Source organism: Pan paniscus, chromosome 3 (assembly GCF_029289425.2).
Source record: "Pan paniscus chromosome 3, NHGRI_mPanPan1-v2.0_pri, whole genome shotgun sequence".
NCBI classification, from domain to species: domain Eukaryota; kingdom Metazoa; phylum Chordata; class Mammalia; order Primates; family Hominidae; genus Pan; species Pan paniscus.
Window position 1 is genome coordinate 74,478,263 of NC_073252.2, and position 21,904 is coordinate 74,500,166.

Consider the following 21,904-nt stretch of genomic DNA (forward strand, 5'->3'; position numbering starts at 1 on the left):
ACTATCTCAGTGAAACTCTTACTTCACACATGAGGAGTCTTAAAGTGTTGTCAGTAGTCAGCAAAAACATGGACGGAGAACTTGTTGCACTTTAACAATCAATGAAAACAAATTCCACATTCTCTGTATTAGTTCGTTTTCATGCTGCTGGTAAATACACAACTGAGACTGGATAATTTATAAAGGAAAAGGAGTTTAATGAATTCACAGTCCATGTGGCTAGGGAGGCCTCACAATCATGGTGGAAGGCAAAAGGCACATCTTACATGGTGGCAGGCAAGAGAGAAAATGAGATCCAAGTGAAAACGGAAACCCCTTATAAAACCATCAGATCTCATGAGACTTATTCACTGCCATGAGAACAGTTTGGGGGAAACCACCCTCATGATTTAATTATCTCCCACCGGGTCCCTCCCACAACATGTGAAAATTATGGGAGCTACAATTTATGATGAGATTTGGTTGGGGACACACCCAAACCATATCATTCTCTAATATCTACCTTTGGGGGAAAAAACACATTTGTTAGGACTATATGCATGGCATATTCAGACTTAATTCAAATGGGGCATCTAAAAACAGACAATGTGGATGTGGAGCCATTTGTGGTGACAAACGCATGTGTCTTACAGAAGTCTCCAATGGCCTTAAAAGGCATTATTACTGGACACCAACCTAGGGAGAAGCTTACGACCATTCATTTCATGTAGGTTTTGCTCTTGTTCCAGTAGGTCAACATCTATGGAAAAGAAGCTCTAAAGTAATGTTCATGCATTTGTCTTACTACTTTCACAGAGATTAATATTTTATAGGCTATTCAACTTTTCTTTTATAAATTAAAAATAAAATAAAAGTTTTTCTGTAACAAGTAACCAAAAAAAGCTCAACTTAAAATGGCCTACAAAAAAAGGGGAATTCAGTAAATGAAAAGTCCAGGGACACAGCAGGTGCACTAGCTTGCTAGGGCTGCTGTAACAAATTACCAAAACCTTGGTGGCTTACAACAATAGCAATGTGTGCTGTCACAGTTCTGGAGGCCAGATGTCTGAAGTCAAGGTACTGGCAGGGTAGTGCTCCCTCTGGAGGCTCTGAAGGAATTTGCCTGTTTAGCTTCTGCTCAACATTCTTTTGAGTTCATTGGAACCAAAATTGGAGTGTTTGTGGCTGTGTCCCAAACTCTGTCTCCATCTTCACATTGCCTTTCTGTCTGTCTGTGTGTAATCTCTGGTTTATAAGGAAGCATGGGATTGCATTTAGGGCTTGGATAATCCAGGATAAGCTCCTCCCCACAAGACCAACAACTCAATCCCATCTTTTGCCGTATAATATTCACTTTTTCTATTTAAGGTAACATTTGTAAGTTCCAGGGATTAGGATGTAGACCTATCTTTGTGGCCACCATTCAGCTCACTGCAGCTGGCTTGAGACATGCTGGATCAGACCCAAATTATGTCATCAGCACTTTGTTTCACATTATTTTTCAACTATCTTCTGGTGTGTGGCTTTGAGTTCAGTCTCCATTTATTGTACAGTGGTGGCAACGGCTCCAGATTTTATATACTCTCAGCTTCAAATCTGGTTGAAGCAAATCTTCTCTCCCAGATGCCTCAGTGAGAGTTTCATGGGGCTTCCTTACATCTCAGGAGTCACCCGTCTGTTCCCAAACTGATCCCAGTAGCCGGGGGAATCTAAGGTTGTGATTGACATGGCCTGAGTCATATGATCGTGACATCAGCTCTTCTTCATCATCTAATCACATGGACTGGGAGTGGGGGAGGTGTGTGGGTTGTTACTACAAGAAAGGGAAGTGGATGCCAGGTGACAAGATAAAGAAACAAAAACAAATTGAAACAACAAACCCACAAATGTCCACAACATCAGCCTTGTTGATAAGATGCTTTAATAAGGCTCCTGCTCATACAGAAGAAGGAAGCAACTCTATGTAATGCAGGATTGCAGTGGGAAGAGGGTATCTGGTGAGTGGGGCAGGAGGAGAGACTTACTTGAGAAGGGTTTAATTGAGATTTTGTAAAGCTGTGTTCCATGTGAGGTGACCCTTCCATGGGCTTCCGTGAATATTTAATAAAATCTAGAAAAATTACAATATGCTTAATTAAACCAATTAATTTCTCATTAAAATAATGAAGGGGTTGAATTTGCATCAAGTTTGGGGGTTGGCAAAAATAGAGTCAGCTCTTGTAGATGAAGCTGGGAGTGCAGACCTGGGTTACATGTAAAATAGAGCCAATGCTCTCTCTTCATAGGGTTGCGAGGGGTCAACTGAGATCAAGGGTATGAAAATGCTTTGTAAACCATAAAGGGATACACTCCTAGGAGTTACACTTGAGTTGTTTTCATGACTTTTCTCTTAAGTTCATATTCGTGTAGGCCTATTAGTTTCCCTCTGACCATCCCCAGACACTGTTGGCCATCAGGAATCAGTCAAGAATGTGGATAAATCTCCTGCAATCCATCTTTCCACCAAGAAATACCTCAGAGCACATCCCTGCTGATGGTAAGGCATCATAGCGAACAACGCTGCCAGCTATGATGTATTAGGTAGACAGCAGTTTCAGAGCTTTAGTCAAGCTTCAGTAAATCAGACAAAAGTTGACTTCTTATATTATTTTATGTCAGGGCCTTTTACCTGGGACACATTGATAGGTGTGATTGCATCTGTTTAATCTTCTGAAATAGTATGCAAAATGTGTGTGTGTGTGTGTGTGTGTGTGTGTGTGTGGGTGGGTGGATCCATGACATGCTTCTTGCATCATCCTGGGAAGAGGGTCCATGGTTTTCAACAAATTCTCAAGGGAATCATGACCCCACCAAAGGTTAAGTGCTACTGACCCATACTGTTTCTAGTGGGACTTTGTTGAAAGGTGAATGAAGAAATGTGAGAATTCTAATCCCACTCAGTTGTCAGCTTACTTCTACCATCTCTTTTCTGAGGCTCTGTGGTGCTGCTCTGATACATCTTAGGAAAAAGCAAAACATGTTGTGTGCGTGTGTTTGTATGTGTGTGTGTGTGTGTGCGTGGTACTTGTTCTTTTTTTTTTTAAAAAAAGACTTATTTTGTGTTTATGTTTTTAATTAGAAAGATAATCATGCTACTTTTAGAAAAATTAGAAACTAAAGAAAAATAGAACGTGGTTTCTGCAAAAATCATTCAAAAACCTCATGGAAAATGTTGGCTGGCAGCATAGCCTAGTGAGTGTCAGATACAGCTGAGTTAGTGTTCTGTGAAATTTTGGGAATGCTGCTTAATCTCTGTGAGTCTGTCTTCTCGTTAATAGCATTGAAATAATCTTTGTATTTACTTCATAGGGTTCTTGTGGATTAAATGAGAAAATGAACGTACAGTGCATGCCTGACATTCAGTAAGTGCTTAATACATGATAGTGTTTGGTCATGACTATTGTTCTCTTTCCAATTGTGTTTGCATCCTTGAGATACTGTGTTTACGATTTTGTATCCTGCTTTTTTCTCTTTTCACTGTACTAATTCCCCATGTTATGTTGTACTTTTTATTAGCATTAGTTTCAATGGCTACATTATATGAAACACAGCAGATACACTCAAATTTACTGGACCATTCTCCTGTTGTTAGATATTGAGTGTTTTCAATTTTTAACTACAGTCATGTGCTGCATACCACATTTTTGTCAATGAGGGGTTGCATATATGACAGCGGTCCAATAAAGTTATAATGGAGCTGAAAAATTCCTATCACCTAGTGACCTCATAGCCTTCTTAGTGTCATAGCATAATGCATTACTCCTATGTTTGTGGTGATGCTGGTGTAAACAAACCTACTATGCTGCCCGCCATATGAAGCATAGCATATACTATTATGTACAGTACATAATACTTGATAATGATAATAAATGACTATGTTACTGGTTCATGTATTTACTATGCTTTTTATGGTTATTTTATTTTTCTTTTCTTTTTTTTCTGAGACAGGGTCTCACTCTGTCACCCAGGCTGGAGTGCAGTGGCACAATCATAGCTCACTGCAGCGTCTACTTCCTGGGCTCAAACTATCCTCCTATCTCAGCCTCCCAAGTAGACGGGACCACAGGTGCGGGCTACCATGCCCAGCTATTTTTTTTTTTTTTTTTTTGGTAGGGATGGAGGTCTTGCTATGTTGCCCAGCTGGTCTTGAACTCTTGGGTTCAAGTGATCCTTCTGCCTCAGGCTCCCAAAGTGTTGGGATTAAAAGTGTGAGCCACTGTGCCTGGCCTTTTAAAAAGTCCTAAACACTAGACTACCAGGGATATTTTTATTTTAGAGTATATTCCTTCTAAGAAAAAAATTAACTGTAAAACAGCCTAAGGCAGCTCCTTCAGGAGATACTCAGAAAAAGGTATTGTTATAATAGAAGATGACTACAGCTCCATGTGTGTTATTTACCTCAAAGACTTCCAGTGGGATAAGATGTGGAAATGGAAGACGGTGATAGTGATGATCCCAACCGTGTGTAGGCCTGGCTAATGTGTGTGTTTGTGTCTTTGTTTTCAACAAAAAAATTTAAAAGTAAAAAAAAAAATGTAAAAATAGAAACAAGCTTATAGAATAATAATATAAAAGAAGAAACTATTTTTGTTCCATTGTATAATGAGTTTATCTTTCAAGCTAAGTGTTATTACAAAATAGTCAAAATGTTAAAAAATTTAAGTTTATAAAGTAAAAAAGTTACAATAAGTTAAGGTTAATTTATTATTATTGAAGATGGAATTTTTTTTTTTAATATTTAGTATAGCCTAAGTGCAGAGTGTTATAAAAAGTCTATGGTAATCTACAGTAGTGTCCTAGGCCTTCACATCCAGTCACCACTCACTGAGTTGCCCAAAGCAGCTTCCCCTCTTGCAAGCTCCATTCATGGTAAGTGCCCTATATAAGTGTACTCTTATAGAAAATTTATGTATTAAAAAAAACTTTTATACTGTACTTTTACCATACTTTTTCTTTTTTTCTTTTTTTTTTGAGATGAAGTCTTGCTCTTGTCGCCCAGGCTGGAGTGCAGTGGCATGATCTCGGTTCACTGCAGCCTCCGCTTCCCAGGTTCAAGTGATTCTCCTGCCTTAGCCTCCCGAGTAGCTGGGATTACAGGTGCCTGCCACATGGCTGGCTAATTTTTGTATTTTTAGTAGAGACGGGGTTTCACCATGCTGGCCAAGCTGGTCTCAAACTCCTGAATTTAGGCAATCTGCCCACCTCGGCCTCCCAAAGTGCTGGAATTACAGGCGTGAGCCATCGCGCCTGGCTACTGTATTTTTTCTATGTTTAAATATATAAATACTTGCCATTGTGTTACAGTCGCCTACAGTATTCAGTACAGTAACATGCTGTACAGGTTTGTAGCCCAGGAGCATTAGGCTATACCAAACAGGCTAGCTGTGTAGTAGGCTATACCATCTAAGTTTGTGTAAGTACCCTCTATGATGTTTGCACAATGATGAAACTGCCTAATGATGAATTTCTCAGAAAATATTCCCGTTGTTAAACGACACATGACTGTACTATAAATGAATGATGTCATACACAACTTTGGATTTGTTGGTTTGTTAGAACTCAGATTAGATAATCTCATTAATATATTTTAAGCAAATATGCTTTAGGACCCAATCTGTTTATGCAGAGCAATGGGGGATTTTTGTGGATATATGTGATTGCTTGAAGATAGTTGAAAGACTAGAAGATGGAAAACCACTGTGAATTTTACTTGTAACTACTCCTTTTGGCTACTGGAAACTCCCAATTCTGATAGTTTCAACTGAAAGCAACAGGAGGAAAAAACAAAATAAAACATAAGAGAGACCCAGAAGAGGGGCACCTTGGTTATAGAAGGATAAGCATTTGCCAGGTGAAACAGACAGCCCCAAATAATAGTGGCTTCAGTAAGTTAGTTTACTTTTTTTCTCATGTAACTGTTCCAGTGTAATAGTCCAGCACTTGTTTGGTGGCCTCAGGGACCAGGCTCTTTTCATTTTGTCCTCATCGACATAGTCCAGGATGGCTCACCCATCTGGCTGGTGGGAAGGGGAAAATGAGAAAGAAGACAGTTATAGGCCAGGCGCGGTGGCTCCTGCCTGTAATCCCAGCACTTTGGGAGGCCGAGGCAGGCAGATCACTTGAGGTCAGGAGTTCGAGACCAGCCTGGCCAACATGGCAAAACCCCATCTCTACTAAAAATACAAAAATTATCTGGGCGTGGTAGCATGCACCTGTAATCCCAGCTACTCAGGAGGTTGAGGCAGGAGAATTGCTTCAACCCCAGAGGCGGAGGTGGCAGTGAGCCAAGATGGTGCCACTGCACTCCAGCCTGGGCGACAGAACAAGACTCCATCTCAAAAAAAAAAAAAGACAATTGTCTACTCTTCAGGAAGTTGTAGGCACCTGTATTAAGCTGTTCTTGCCTTACTATAAAGAAATACCTGAGACTGGGTAATTTATAAGAAAAGAGGTTTAATTGGCTCTTGGTTCTGCAGTCTGTACAGGAAGCCTAGCGCTGGCATCTGCTTTGGGGGAGGCCTCAGGAAATTTACAATCATGGTGGAAGTTGAAGAAGGACCAGGTATCTCACACGATGGGGGCAAGAGAGAGAGAGGGTGGTGGGGGAAGGTGCCACATGCTTAAACAACCAGATCTGTGAGAACTCACTGACTATCTCGAGGACAGCACTAAGCCATGAGGGATCCACCCCCATGACCCAAACACCTCACACCAGGCTCCACTTCCAACCTTGCGGATTACAGTTCTGCATGAGACTTGGTGGGGACATATATTCAAACTACATTAGCACCACTTCAGCTCAAATTACATTGGTTACAAAATGGTCCTATGGCCACACCAAGCTGCATGGGAGACTGGGAAATGTACCTTTATCAGGGGTTCTAGTTCCACAGGAGAAGAGAACAGATACTGAAGCATGACTAGCTGTCTCTGCCACATGGGGGTTTTAATACAAAAAGTAAACCTGCAAAGATCCAAAGTGGTGGATGAAGGAGAGGTGAGAGAGAGAAAGGACGGCTTCTAGAGCAGTGCAAGTGTCTGGAGTGTGCATCGCATTTGCCTGCGTATCACCCTTCCTCCATCTTACTTTGGCTCAGTTCTGTTCCAAACTAGATACTTGCCCCCAGTTCCGCCTGTGCTTTCTTGCCTACTTGTTGGTATCATTCCTCTACCCACTACGCCCTTCTGTTTTGATGTCTTTTTCATTCAACAAGAATTTGGGGCCAGGTACAGTGGTTCACATCTGTAATTCCAGGACTTTGGAAGGCTGTTGAGGGAGCATTGCTTGAGCTCAGGAGCTCCAGACCAACCTAGGTCCTCCCTTTTCTCTCTACAGGAAAAGAGAAAAATTAGCTGGAGGCAGTGGCATGCACCTGTAGTCCCAACTATTTAGGAGGCTGAGGCAGGAGGATCCCTTGAGCCTAGGAGGTCAAGGCTACAGTGAGCCGTGATTGTGCTTTTGCACTCCAGCCTGGGTGACAGAGTGAGACCCTGTCTTCCCTGCCCCAAAAAACTAGGAAAGTGCTGGAGATGCTAAGTTACACCCTTATCGAGGAGCTTACAGTCTGGTGGCTGAGACAGACACATAGACAATGAAGTACAATTAGGATGGCTCATACTCTGATGGAAGCCTGTGCAGAGTATTGTGGGGGCTCCAGGGAAAGTGGGTCCTTTTCTAAGTAGGATGAAATTGAAGAATGATGTAGAAAGGTTTCATAGAGAGGTGGTATTAGTACTAAAACAGGATCTTGAAGAGTGAGAATGTGCTTGTCACACTGCTAGGGCATAGTGAGGAGAAGAAACAGAATGAAGCATAGAAAAGCATCCTCCCTGTGTGTGACAGTTAGAAGATAATAGAAGACCAATTTAACTTGGCTTAAGCATAAAGAGTGAATTTATTGGATCCTATAACTCAAAAATCAGAGAGGGTGGGAAATACAGATTCAGCTGGATTCAAGCATTCCATGGATGTTGTTTGGCCCGAATTTCTTGCCTTCTCTTAACACTACTTTCTACTCTGTTGACTTCATTTAGGCATGTTCTTCCCAGGAGGTAGCGGGGATGGCCACAAACACTCAATATTAAATGTAGGCTCTGAGATGCCCCAGCAGAATGATAGTTTATTTTCTTCTAATGGTTCAGGTTAAAGCTTCTAGTTATCTCTGATTGAACTGACTTGAATCCTATGCCCAGTCCTGAAAGTGAGTATGGCCAGGCAGCCCTAAGCAAACCACAGAAACTGAAGGTGCATTGGCTGCTGTTTCCTGAAGGGAAATGGGTGATATCTGCAGAAGAAGGAAAAGCAGATGTTGGGCAGGCAAGAACGACAGATGAACATGACAGTCTGCTTAGGGAGCTTCTAGTAATCCAGGATGGATAGAGCAAGAGACCAGGTGATGAGAGCTTTGGATGCTACTGGGCAGAGTGTGGACTTTATTTGGTGAGCAAGAGGGTGCCACTGGAGGGTTTAAATCAGGAATAACATGGTTCTTTGACATATTATTACTAATTGAAGTCCACACGAGGCTTCACTGTATATGTTGTACATTCTATGGGTTTTGAAAAATGGGTAACAGCATGTATCCACCCTTATACTTCACACAGAATAGTTTAACTGGCTGGGCATGGTGGACCATGCCTGTAATCCCAGCACTTTGGGAGGCCAAGGGGGGTGGGTCACATGAGGTCAGGAGTTTGAGGCCAGCCTGGCCAACATGGCAAAACCCCATCTCTACTAAAAATACAAAAATTAGCTGGGTGTGGTGGCATGTACCTGTAATCCCAGCTACTCAAGAGGCTGAGTTAGGAGAGTGGCTTGAACCCAGGAGGCGGAGATGGCAGTGAGTTGAGATCGTGCCATTGCACTCCAGCCTGGGAGACAGAGTGAGACTCCGTCTCAAAAAAAAAAAAAAAAAAAAAAAAGTTTGACTGCCCTAAAAATCCCTTGTTCTCTACCTAGTTATTCCATCCCCTCAAGCCCTCGGCAACCAATGGTCTTTTTGCTCTCTCCCAAGTTTTTGCCTTTACCAGAATGACATATAGTTGGAATAATACAGTATGTAGCCTTTACAGATTGGCTTCTTTCACTCAGTAATATGCATTTAAGTTTCCTTCGTGTCTTTTTATGGCTTGAGAGATCATTTCTTTTTATCGCTGAGAAATATTCCACTGTATGGATGTATCACAGTTTGTTTATGCATTCTTCTATTGAAGGACATCTTAGTTGTTTCCACATGTTGGCAATTACGGATAAAGCTGCTACAAATGTGCATGTGCAGGTTTTTGGGTCGAAAAAAGCTTTCAACTCCTTTGAGTAAATACCAAGGAGTAGTGCTGGGTCAAGCATGGTCCTTTGCATAACCCTCTTTTATTTGCAATATACTTTCACATTCATTAATTTACCCAATTTTCACAGGAGCTCTCTGAGTTAAGTGAAGCATGTGTTTTTATTCTTACATAACAGGTGGGAAACTGAGGATCCAAGAATTTAAGTAAGACATACAAATTCACATAATTGGTGAGTGTGTAACCACAACACTTAATCCAGCCTCTTCATACAGCCTGAAGTTTACAATAAAGCAATTAGCTGTAGCCAGAATAATTCTCATGATCTCATCCTACACCTCTCAAACAATGAGACCAGGCCAGTCTTAGAAAAATGGGGAAGTAGCAAGGTCCTTTCACTGTCTTCCTGGGTCCACACCCAGAGTCTGTCTTTCAGACGTCCTCTGGCTTTTTCTCCAGGATCAAAAGCACCCTCACTACTACCCTGGAGACTGCCCAGAAACAGGCCAGATAACTCGATGAAGTCATTCGAGTAATTGTTATTATTAATGACTCAGAGTGCTGCCCCTCCCAGATGAAATATGCATTTCATAGTAGTTTAAAGACTTATCTCAAAAGAGTGAAAAAATGTGGCAATTTTTAGCACCCTGGCAGGACTTGGAGGGTGGAGACAGATGAAGTGAGGTCTCTCAGTGCTCCTGAAATTATACCTCATATTTGGTTCAAACAATATGTCACACCAATAGGTAACGGGTATGATGGGTTAACTTCCTGACATTGCCATGGCATTTATTCTTTCATTTCATTCCAAGTTGCAGAAATTACCCCCAGAGAATTAGAAGAAGGTATCAATGGGCAAAATGACTTAAGTATAGTTACATTTCCTTTCAGTACCTAGGCCTTAATTTCCCCTTCAGTTATATATATATATATATATGCACATATTTTAAGTGAAAGCAAGTTTATTAAGAAAGCAAAGGAATAAAGAATGGCTACTCCATAGGTAGAGCAGTGACATGGGCTGCTCAACTGTGTATACTTATAGTTACTTTTTTTTTTTTTGGAAACATAAAATTTTATTAAAAACATATAACAAACAAAAGTTACTAAAGGAAAGCCATAGGACTTGTTGCTGAGACATAGTGAGAAAAATGGTTGTTAGTCAGAAAAATTATTGTTGAATGAGGTGTGAACAATCTCTTTTCTTTTTCATTATACTTTAAGTTCTAGGGTACATGTACACAACATGCAGGTTTTTTACATAGGTATACATGTGCCATGTTGGTTTGCTGCACCCATCAACTTGTCAATTACATTAGGTATTTCCTTGAATGCTATCCCTCCCCCAGCCCCTCACGCCCCAACAGGCACTGGTGTGTGATGATCCCTGCCCTGTGTCCATGTGTTCTTGTTGTTCAACTCCCACCTATGAGTGAGAACATGCGGTGTTTGGTTTTCTGTCCTTGTGATAGTTTGCTTAGAATGATGGTTTCCAGCTTCATCCATCTCCTTGCAAAGGATATGAACTCACCCTTTTTTATGGCTGCATAGTATTCCATGGTGTATATGTGCCAGGTTTTCTTAATTCAGTTTATCATTGATGGACATTTGGGTTGGTTCCAAGTCTTTACTATTTTGAATAGTGCTGTAATAAACATACGTGTGCATGTGTCTTTATCATAGAAAGATTTATAATACTTTGGGTATATACCCAGTAATGGAATCACTGGGTCAAATGGTATTTCTAGTTCTAGATCCTTGAGGAATCACCACACTGTCTTCCACAGTGGTTGAACTAATTAACACTTCCACCAACAGTGTATTTCTCCACATCCTCTCCAGCATCTGTTGTTTCCTGACTTTTTAATGATTGCCATTCTAACTGGTGTGAGATGGTATCTCATTGTGGTTTTGATTTGCATTTCTCTGATGACCAGTGATGATGAGCATTTTTTCATATGTCTGTTGGCTGCATAAATGTCTTCTTTTGAGAAGTATCTGTTCATATCCTTTGCCCACTTTTTGATGGGGTTGTTTGTTTTTTTCTTGTAAATTTATTTAAGTTCTTTGTAGATTCTGGATATTACCCCTTTGTCAGATGGGTAGATTGCAAAGATTTTCTCCCATTCTGTAGGCTGCCTCTTCACTCTGATGGTAGTTTCTTTTGCTGTGCAGAAGCTCTTTAGTTTAATTAGATCCCATTTGTCTATTTTGGCTTTTGTTGCCATTGCTCTTGGTGCTTTAGTCATGAAGTCTTTGCCCATGCCTATGTCCTGAATGGTATTGCCTAGGTTTTCTTCTAGGGTTTTTATGGTGTTAGGTCTTACATTTAAGTCTTTAATCCATCTTGAGTTAATTTTTGTATATGGTGTAAGGAAGGGATCCAGTTTCAGCTTTCTACATATGGCTAGCCAGTTTTCCCAGCACCTTTTATTAAATAGGGAATCCTTTCCCCATTGCTTGTTTTTGTCAGGTTTGTCAAAGATCAGATGGTTGTAGAGGTGTGGTGTTATTTCTGAGGGCTCTGTTCTGTTCCATTGATCTATATACCTGTTTTGGTACCAGTACCATGCTGTTTTGGTTACTGTAGCCTTGTAGTATAGCTTAAAGTTAGGTAGCATGATGCCTCCAGCTTTGTTCTTTAGGCTTAGGATTGTCTTGGCAATTGCAGGCTCTTTTTTGGTTCCATATGAACTTTAAAGTAGTTTTTTCCAGTTCTGTGAAGAAAGTCATTGGTAGCTTGATGGGGATAGCATTGAATCTATAAATTACCTTGGGCAGTGTGGCCATTTTCATGATATTGATTCTTCCTATCCATGAGGATGGAATGTTCTTCCATTTGTTTGTGTCCTCTTTTATTTCATTGAGCAGTGGTTTGTAGTTCTCCTTGAAGAGGTCCTTCACATCCCTTGTAAGTTGGATTCCTAGATATTTTATTCTCTTTGTAGTAATTGCTAATGGGAGTTCACTCATGATTTGTCTCTCTGTTTTTCTATTATTGGTGTATAGGAATGCTTGTGATTTTTGCACATTGATTTTGTATCCTGAGACTTTGCTGAAGTTGATCCTCAGCTTAAGGAGATTTTGGGCTGAGCCGATGGGGTTTTCTAAATATACAACCATGTATCTGCAAACAGGGACAATTTGACTTCCTCTTTTCCTAATTGAATACCCTTTATTTCTTTCTCTTGCTTGATTGCCCTAGCCAGAACTTCCAACACTATGTTGAATAGAAGTGGTGAGAGAGGGCATCCTTGTCTTGTGCCAGTTTTCAAAGGGAATGCTTCCAGTTTTTGTTCATTCGGTATGATATTGGCTGTGGGTTTGTCATAAATAGCTGTCATTATTTTGAGATATGTCCCATCAATACCTAGTTTATTGACAGTTCTTTGCATGAAGGGCTATTGAATTTTGTCAAAGGCCTTTTCTGCATCTATTGAGATAATCATGCGGTTTTTGTCATTGGTTCGGTTTATGTGATGGATTATGTTTATTGATTTGCATACATTGAACCAGCTTTGCATCCCTGGGACGAAGCCGAGCTGATTGTGGTGGATAAGCTTTTTGATGTGCTGCTGGATTCGGTTTGCCAGTATTTTATTGAGGATTTTTGCATCGATGTTCATCAGGGATATTGGTCTAAAATTCTCTTTTTTTGTTGTGTCTCTATCAGGCTTTGGTATCAGGATGATGTTGGCCTCATAAAATGAGTTAGGGAGGATTCCCTCTTTTTCTATTGATTGAAATAGTTTCAGAAGGAATGGTACCAGCTCCTCTTTGTACTTCTGGTAGAATTTGGTTGTGAATCCATCTCGTCCTGGACTTTTTTTGGGTGGTAGGCTATTCATTATTGACTAAATTTCAGAACCTGTTATTGATCTATTCAGAGATTCAGCTTCTTCCTGATTTAGTCTTGGGAGGGTGTATGTGTCCAGAATTTATCCATTTCTTCTAGATTTTCTAGTTTATTTGTGTAGAGGTGTTTATAGTATTCTCTGATGGGAGTTTGTATTTCTGTGGTATTGGTGGTGATATCCCCTTTATCATTTTTTATTGCATCTATTTGATTCTTCTCTCCTTTCTTCTTTATTAGTCTTGCTAGCGGTCTATCAATTTTGTTGATCTTTTCAAAAAACCAGCTCCTGGATTCACTGATTTTTTGAAGGGATTTTTGTGTCTCTATCTCCTTCAATTCTTCTCTGATCTTATTTATTTCTTGCTTTTTGCTAGCTTTTGAATGTGTTTGCTCTTGCTTCTTTAGTTCTTTTAATTGTGATGTTAGGGTGTCAATTTTAGACCTTTCCTGCTTTCTCTTGTGGGTATTTTGTGCTATAAATTTCCCTCTATACACTGCTTTAAATGTGTCCCAGAGATTCTGGTACATTGTGTCTTTGTTCTCATTGGTTTCAAAGAACATCTTTATTTCTGCCTTCATTTCGTTATTTACCCAGTAGTCAGTCATTCAGGAGTGGTCGTTCAGTTTCCATGTAGTTGTGCAGTTTTGAGTGAGTTTATTAATCCTGAGTTCTAATTTGATTGCACTGTGGTCTGAGAGAGTTTGTTGTTATTTCTGTTCTTTTCCATTTGCTGAGGAGTGTTTTACTACCAAGTATGTGGTCAGGTCTAGAATAAGTGTGATGTGGTGCTGAGAAGAGTGTATATTCTGTTGATTTGTGGTGGATAGTTCTGTAGATGTCTATTAGGTCTGCTTGGTGCAGAGCTGAGTTCAAGTCCTGGATATCCTTGTTAACCTTCTGTCTTGTTGATCTGTCTAATATTGACAGTGGGGTATTAAAGACTGCCATTATTATTGTGTGGGAGTCTAAGTCTCTTGTAGGTTTCTAAGGCCTTGCTTTATGAATCTGGGTGGTCCTGTATTGGGTACATATATATTTAGGATAGTTAGCTCTTCTTGTTGAATTGATCCCTTTACCATTATGTAGTGGCCTGGCCTTCTTTGTCTCTTCTTATCTTTGTTGGTTTAAAGTCTGTTTGATCAGAGACTAGGATTGCAATCCTTGCTTTTTTTTTGCTTTCCACTTGCTTGGTAGCTCTTCCTTCATCCCTTTATTTTGAGCCTATGTGCATCTTTGCACATGAAATGGGTCTCCTGAATACAGCACACCAATGGGTCTTGACTCTTTATCCAATTTGCCAGTCTGTGTCTTTTAACTGGAGCATTTAGCCCTTTTATGTTTAAGGATAATATTGTTATGTTTGAATTTGATCTTGTCATTTTGATGTTAGCTGGTTATTTTGCCCATTAATGGATGCAGTTTCTTCATAGTGTTGATGGTCTTTACAATTTGGCATGTTTTTGCAGTGGCTGGTACAGTTGTTCCTTTCCATGTTTAGCGCTTCCTTCAGGAGCTCTTGTAGGGCAGGCATGGTGGTGACAAAGTCTCTCAGCATTTGCTTGTCTGTAAAGGATTTTATTTGTCCTTCACTTATGAAATTTAATTTGGCTGGATATGAGATTTGGGGTTGAAAATTCTTTTCTTCAAGAATGTTCAATGTTGGCCCCCACTCTCTTCTGGCTTGTAGGGTTTCTGCCATGAGATCCGCTGTTAGTCTGATGGGCTTGCCTCTGTGGTTAACCTGACCTTCCTCTCTGGCTGCCCTTAACATTTTTTCCTGCCTTTCAACCTTAGTGAATCTGACAGTTATGTGTGTTGGGGTTGCTCTTCTCGAGGAGTGTGTCTGTGGTGTTCTCTGTAATTCCTGAATTTGAATGTTGGCCTGCCTTGCTAGGTTAGGGAAGTTTTCTTGGATAATACCCTGAAGAGTGTTTTCTAACTTGGTTCCATTCTCCCAGTCACTTTCAGGTACACCAATCAAACGTATATTTGGTCTTTTCACATAGTCCCATATTTCTTGGAGGCTTTGTTCATTTCTTTTTACTCTTTTTTCTCTAATCTTGTCTTCTCGCTTTATTTCGTTAATTTGATCTTCAATCACTGATATCCTTTCTTCCACTTGATCAAATCAGCTATTGAAGCTTGTGCATGCATCACGTAGTTCTCATGCCATGGTTTTCAGCTCCATCAGGTCATTTAAGGTCTTCTGTACATTGTTTATTCAGTTAGCCATTCGTCTAACCTTTTTTCAAGGTTTTTAGCTTCCTCGCAATGGGTTAGAACATGATCCTTCAGCTTGGAGAAGTTTGTTATTACTGAGCTTCTGAAGCCTACTTCTGTCAACTTGTCAAACTCATTCTCCATCCAGTTCTGTTCCCTTGCTGGTGAGGAGCTGTGATCCTTTGGAGGAGATCTGTTTTTTGGAATTTTCAGCTTTTCTGCTCTGGTTTCTCCCCATCTTTGTGGTTTTATCTACATTTGGTCTTTTTGATGTTGGTCACCTACAGATGGGGTTTTGGTGTGGATGTCCTTTCTGTTGATGTTGATGCTATTCCTTTCTGTTTGTTAGTTTTCCTTCTAACAGTCAAACCCCTGAGCTGCAGGTCTGTTGGGGTTTGCTGGAGGTCCACTCCAGACCCTGTTTCCCTGGGTATCACCAGCGGAGGCTGCAGAACAGCAAATATTGCTGCCTGATCCTTCCTCTGGAGGCTTTGTCCCAGAGGGGCACCCGCCTGTTTGAGGAGTCTGTTGGCCCCTACTGGGAGGTGTTTCCCAGTCAGGCTACATGGGGGTCAGGGACTTGCTTGAGGAGGCAGTCTGTCTGTTCTTGGAGCTCGAATGCCCTGCCGAGAGAACCACTGCTCTCTTCAGATGCGTCAGACACGGACATTTAAGTCTGCAGAAGCTTTTTATTCTGCTTTTTATTCTACTATGCCCTGCCCCCAGAGGTGGAATCTATAGAGGTGGTAGGCCTTGCTGAGCTGTGGTGGGCCCCACCCAGTTCACGCTTTCCGCCTCTTTGTTTACACTGTGAGTTACTCAAGCCTCAGCAGTGGTGGACGCCCCTTCTCCTGCCAATCTGCAGTGTCGTAGGTTGATCTCAGACTGCTGTGCTAGCAGTGAGCAAGGCTCCGTGGGTGTGGGACCCATCGAACCAGGCACGGGAAGGTATCTCCTGGTCTTCCGGTTGCTAAGACTGCAGGGAAAGCACAGTATTTGGTCAGAAGTGTACTGTTTCTCCAGGTACAGTCTGTCACGGCTTCCCTTGGCTAGGAAAGGGAAATCCCCTGACCCTTGCACTTCCCGGGTGAGGTGATGCCCTGCCCTGCTTCGGCTCACCCTCTGTGGGCTGCACCCACTGTCCAACTAATCCCAGTAAGATGAACCAGTTACCTCAGTTGGAAATGCAGAAATCATCCGCCTTCTGTGGATCTTACTGGGAGCTGCACACTGGAGCTGCTCCTATTTGGCCATCTTGGAAGCCAGTTATTTCTTGATTATATACTAAACAAGGTGTGGATTGTTCGTGAGTTTTCCTGGAAAGGGGTGGGCAATTCCAAGAACTGAGGGTTCCTCCACTTTTTAGACCATATAGGGTAACTTCGTGACATTGCCATGGCATTTGTAAGCTGTCATGGCACTATTGAGAGTGTCTAGTGTATAATCAGCAGTGAGGACGACCAGAGGCCATTTTTGTCATCATCTTGGTTTTGGTGGGTTTTAGGCAACTTCTTTACTGCAACCTGTTTTATCAGCAAGGTTTTAGTGACCTCCTGTCTCATCCTGTGACTTAGAATGCCTAAACTTTCTGGGAATGCAGCCCAGTAGGGCTCAGCCTTATTTTACCCAGTCCTATAGTCACTCTGGTTCAAACACCTCTGACATATTTCCCCCCTCCCTGTTACAAGGGAACCCTTAATCCTAAAGGTTCTAGAGGGACAAAGATCCATCTTCTGTAACTTCTTCAAGGCTCCCATCAGTAATCTTTATCACCCTCGTAGGTTTATTAACCTGAGTGAAATATATCACATTTCTTGTTGGGGTAGAGGTGGCATGTCACAAGCATTATAGGAGTATTTTAGTTTCCTCTCTATAATCTCCACACCACTACAAATACACATATAATCTGAATACAGGCTACTAGCATCCAAAGGCAGCTTCATGACAAATCTCTTCCAACCGGGTTGCTGCCGCTAAATCGTGTCCTTGTAGAGACTTTATGGCTAACACAGAGAAAGCATTCTAAAAACAGTTTTAGAAAATAAAATAAACATTCCGGCATGAATTTTGACACTATTCCTCAAATGTAGGAAGAGCAGTGCCCTGATTGTTACAATGAAGGGCTGGCCTCTATCCAGCATGCTGTATTTTTATTTTTTTACCACAAAATGACTCAAATTCCTTCCTTTTGCCATTAAAATTTTGGTAGTTGACTGGCCTTGGGCACCTCTGATCTTGAATAATCTTAGACATCTTACAGTGAATGAAAACATTGCTTGCCTAAATATGATTCCAATATATATATTTTTAAGATTGAGGATTTCTGGGTCACTGTTTTATTTCTTTCCTGAACTGCAGAGAGGCTGTTGGCTACCTCTGTACAGCTTTTGGGTGAGAACAGTGTAACTTAGAGCCGTACTCAAAAGGAATCATCTTTGGATGTTAATGATTTTCCAAGGGGAGATTTTAATTAAGTTCATTCTGGGTGCCAGTGTCAGGATGAGATTTTCAGAGTTCACCCAGAGCGATCATTTATAACAATACCAGTAGAGCATTTAAGTCAGTATATCTTTCTATGGCCTTCCATTGCCCTCAAAATAAAATCCAAACTTCTTAACAAGGCTTTAAGGCCCTTTACAATCTATCCCTCTAGCCAATCCAGTGGTCCTCTATCCTTGGGATCCTTGGGAACTTATCACTTCTGTCGAACTTGAGTCTGCAGTGTAACAGTTGCTTACATTCTATCTCCCCCACTAAGTTGTGAGCACTGGACTCTCATTCCTGAGCACAGGACATGGTGTTCTGTAGCAATCCATAAATATCTGATGAATGAATTAATGAATGAAAAGAATTCAGGCCAGATGCGGTGGCTCATGCCTGTAATCTCAGCACTTTGGGAGACTGAGGCGAAAGCATCACTTGAGGCCAGGAATTTGAGACCAGCCTGGCCAACATGGTGAAATCCCGTCTCTACCACAAATACAAAAATTAGCTGGGTGTGGTGGCACATGCCTGTAATCCCAGCTACTTCTGGAGGCTGAGGCACGAGAATCACTTGAGCCTGGGGGGCAGAGGTTGCAGTGAGCCGAGACTGCACCACTGAACTCCAGCCTGGGTGACAGAGTGAGACTCTGTCTCAAAAAAAAAAAAGAAAGAGAAGAAAGAAAGAGAAGAATTCATTGATGAACCCACAGTATAGAATGAGCTATGAGTACTTTACTAGACAGTCAGCTTAGGCAAATGTAGTAATATAAGCCTGTGAAGATCATTGGTCTACTATTAACTTGTTTTTCCTCACTGTGAAATCAGTAAGCCCTTCAGTGGAGAGAGGCCAGAAGGATTCATTCTGCCCTGGCTCCATCTACCCTGATAAATTTTCTTTTTTGGCCCTAGCATTGCATTGTCTCAAAGCCTCTTGTCAATGCCTCACTCCTCTGAATCCCATCCTTGTGTGCACTGGAATGGGTTCTTTCCTTTATGAGAATTTTAACAGAAATTGCTAGGACTTCTCAGTCTATCTGAATGAAGTTGTACAAAGTTCACAGTCTAAGGATGATCCTATTTCAATAAGCTGGACTCTTGGTGTTTTTAATTTGCTATTGTAAGACCTCTGTGTTGCCTGACCTTGAAGAAGCCTGACTTCCTTTATGGTGCCTTCTGCAGAAAGCAGAGTTCTGCTGCCTTTTCCTGGGGCATATTTTTCTCTGTCCCATTCTGTCTTTTAGCTTTATGCAGGAGCATTGGCAGATATGATCAAAACCACCACCACCCCTGTGCTAAGTACTCCATCCATATTTAATATTTTTATTTTCATTTAAACATTTTTTTTTTGGTAAAAAATATGTAATGCTTCATGAACTTGTGTGTCATTCTTCAGCAGGGGCCATGCTAATCATCTTCTCTTATCATTCCAATTTTAGTATATGTGCTGCCAAAGTGAGCACTCTATCCATGTTTATTCATGGAATCCTCACAACAGCCTATGGAGTAGGTGCCGTTATTATAAACTTCTCTTTGCAGATGAGGAAATTGAGGCATAGAAAGACCGATTTGCTCGAGGTCACATCTAGGGACGCTTGTGGCCTAGCTCCAGGACATTACACTCACCTGGATTTTTCTTGGGACCACTTCTCCTCTGTGTGTTACACTAGCAAATATTCTGCATCTTCCACCATCCTTGCTCTAGCAGCCAGAGCTTTTTTATGTCATACTGACCTTCATGTGGACTTTATAGGCAGAGCCATGAAAGCAAAGTGCTTTCCTTTCATGTGGTCTTCATTTCTTCAGTCTGCCTTTCCTTCTTGCTGACAGTCAGCCCTCGACCTTATGCTGAGTGATCTGTGGGTATTCAGCAGTTTTCCCAGTCATAAGAGAATCCTGCTGGAGGAAGGATGATGTGACAGTATGAAGCAGTGGGGGTTAAGTTTAGGTTGCGGCATGTTCGGGAGGCTGTGGGGAGAACTACAGTGAGAAAATGTCTGAGACCCTTTGGTAAAATACTGCAGAGTCATGTAGGCTTCATACCATCCATGTCTATCACTGTTTAGAATTTTCAAAAACAGAAACAGTTTTGTGAGCCAGGCGGGGTAGGAATTATCATTATTATTTATTTTTTGGCTGAAAACCGCAGCTCAGAAAGCAAAATGATTGGCTGTAGGTCATCCAGCTACTAAGCAGTGAAGCAGGTTTAGCACTTCTGTTTCCTTTCCCCACAGCGCCCTGTTTCTCTGTGATTATACAAGCAGACAATGAATAAAAACCAACATCCTCTATCTTCATAATTGAAATTTTTCTTTTGTTGCTTTCTCAGAAAACAAATGTGAAATGAACTTGTAGTCCCTGTTGACTGGCTATTGCTACCACCTTCCTTCTCACTTACAAATTCTAGTGTGCTAAGGTGGTGATTGTGATGAGCAACTTCAGAGGGGCCAAGGCTCTGGTTGATGGACCAGTGATCAAATCATTTTGTCTGGAAATCCGGCTGACTCGTACATGAGTCTGGATTATGGAAGCCTACTGGCTTGTATGACCGTGAGAATGTCACCTTATTGCTCTATTCTTATTTCCATCTCTCTTCCAGGCTATGGGAAATTATTATATGCTGCTTGAAGTATAGTGAAGTAGGAAAAGAAAGATTATTTTGAAACTTCCAAATGATGTAATTTACTTCCATCCTGCCATGGAACATTCCACCATGTGTTTGTGTGATATTCACTTTTACTTTCCCCTCTCCATCCTTCACCAGGTGTTATTTTTTTCAGCATGAGGATGTATTATTTTTATTTTTTTGAGACTAGAGTTTTACTCTTGTCGCCCAGGCTGTAGTGCAATGGCACGATCTTGGCTCATTGCAACCTCCGCCTCCCGGGTTCAAGCAATTCTCCTGCCTCAGCCTTCCAAGTAGCTGGGATTACAGGCACCTGCCACCATGCCTGGCTAATTTTTGTATTTTTAGTAGAGACAGTGTTTCACCATGTTGGCTAGGCTGGTCTCGAACTCCTGACCTCAGGTGATCTTCCTGCCTCGGCCTCCCAAAATGCTGGGATTACAGGTGTGAGCCACTGCGCCTGGCCTAGAATGTATTATTTTTATATAAAATGGCCGGCAACAAATTAACTCTGCTCTATTATTGTTATTATTACTATTTTTGAGAGAGGGTCTCACTGTGTTAACCAGGCTAGAGTGCAGTGGCACGATCTTGGTTCACTGCAACCTCTGCCTCCCGGGCTCAAGCGATCTTCCCACCTCAGCCTCCCTAGTAGCTGAGACCACTTTTGTATGCCACTACTTTCGGCTAATTTTTTAAGGTTTTTGTAGAGACAAGGTCACACTATATTGCCCAGGCTGGTCTTGAACTCCTGGGCTCAAGTGATCCTCCCTTCTTGGCCTCCCAAAGTGCTGGGATTACAGGAGTGAGCTATTGTGCCCTGCCAACTCTGCTCTAATTGTAACTTAAGCCTCCAAAGTGGAATGAAGAATAAATGCCAAATTTGCTTTATAATAAGGGAGAAAAAAAACACACTCAACTATAAGCAATCTTTACATTTCTTCCTCTATTCACTTGTATACATTGTCTATTTTACTTAAAGGAAAATTTCTTTATATTCATTTTAATTCACTAAAACTTTGTTTCATGCCTACTTTTGGCTTTTTCCTGGTTGATTCTCCAAACAATGAGACACAGTGTCCGTCCTCATAGAGCTGACAAATTTGTGATGAGAAATCAAAAAAAACGTTGGTTTTCTAAAGATTCTCTGGAGGCAGAAACAGGATTATGACACACACAGAATTGCGGGGCTTCTAGGCACATCTCTTCCCAGTAGTGCTTTGCCAGCCCCATAGTGTCTGCCTCTGTGCAGTGGTAGGTTGCTGGTCATCCGGATGTTCTGACCCTGGAAAATGCTGCCGTCTCCGGCTCTTTCTCTGTATGGTCCAGCTCACTGCTCATTTGAGCCATTTATTCCCACAGCTTTCCTCCACTTTCACAAGAGGAAAAAGCATCCATTATCCCTAACTCTGTTATA

The 21,904-nt window shown here is 41.4% G+C and overlaps 1 non-coding gene across 1 annotated transcript; it reads right to left on the minus strand.

Annotated features, from left to right (window-relative positions):
* Nucleotides 1-19,215: 19,215 nt before the first annotated feature.
* LOC112439645 (U6 spliceosomal RNA) lies at nt 19,216-19,324 on the minus strand. Its single transcript, XR_003027902.1, has one exon. It is a non-coding gene; the product is annotated as a U6 spliceosomal RNA (small nuclear RNA).
* Nucleotides 19,325-21,904: the final 2,580 nt, after the last annotated feature.